Source organism: Haplochromis burtoni, unplaced genomic scaffold (assembly GCF_018398535.1).
Source record: "Haplochromis burtoni strain Fernald_Lab_line unplaced genomic scaffold, NCSU_Asbu1 Contig_938, whole genome shotgun sequence".
Lineage (NCBI taxonomy): Eukaryota > Metazoa > Chordata > Actinopteri > Cichliformes > Cichlidae > Haplochromis > Haplochromis burtoni.
In genome coordinates, this window is record NW_024583299.1 from 1 (window position 1) to 972 (window position 972).

A 972-nucleotide genomic window follows, 5' to 3' on the forward strand; every position below is an offset into this window, starting at 1 on the left:
TGTGATCAGGTGCAATAATCAAAGTTTCTGGTTTATCTGCATTTAACTGAAGGAAATTGTCATTTAACCATTGTTTGATTTCTGACAGACAATTATTTAAACAAGACAATTTATACAACTCAGAAGCTTTGAAAGAACAGTACAACTGAATGTCATCAGCATAGAGATGATAAGAAATATAATTGTAACGTCTGATAATGTGGCCTAGAGGGAGTATATACAGCAAAAAGAGAATAGGACCTAAATCAGATCCTTGAGGTACCCCAGAAGACAGAACTGATGTTTCCGACAGCACATGATTTACACAGACAGTAAAGGATCTCTCAGATAGATACCACATAAACCATTTTAAAACAACACCAGTAATCCCAAACAAGTCCTTCAGCCTATTTATCATGATGCTGTGATCAACAGTATCAAAAGCAGAGCTGAGATCCAACATAGCCAGAACAGTGTACTCTCCAGAGTCTGCTGCCATCAGAATGTCACTAGACACTTTAAGCAAAGCGGTTTCAGTGGAGTGCAATTTGCGGAAACCAGACTGGAAAATGTCCAGAACATTGTTCTTTTCCAAAAAGTTGTTAAGTTGTTCTGCAACTGTTTTTTCCAAGATCTTTGGCACCAATGGTAATTTTGATATTGGCCTGTAACTGCTTGGAAGAGATGGATCCAAATTTGGTTTCTTTAATATTGGTTCAACAATAGCTTGTTTAAAATAGCTGGGAACTGAGCCAGTATAAAGAGAAGTATTATTTCCAGAATACAGGGGCCAATAGAAATCAAACACACTAATGAAAAATTATGGAGGAAGTACATCAAGGTGGCTTGAAGTCAGTTTCATTCGACCAAGCAGAGCACTGATGTCCTGTAAGGTAACAGGAGTAAAAGAGGACCAGGTATCAGAGGTAAGCAACGTGTCAGTGTGATACTGAGAGGATGATGGAGAAATATTAGACCTGACAGCAGCGACCT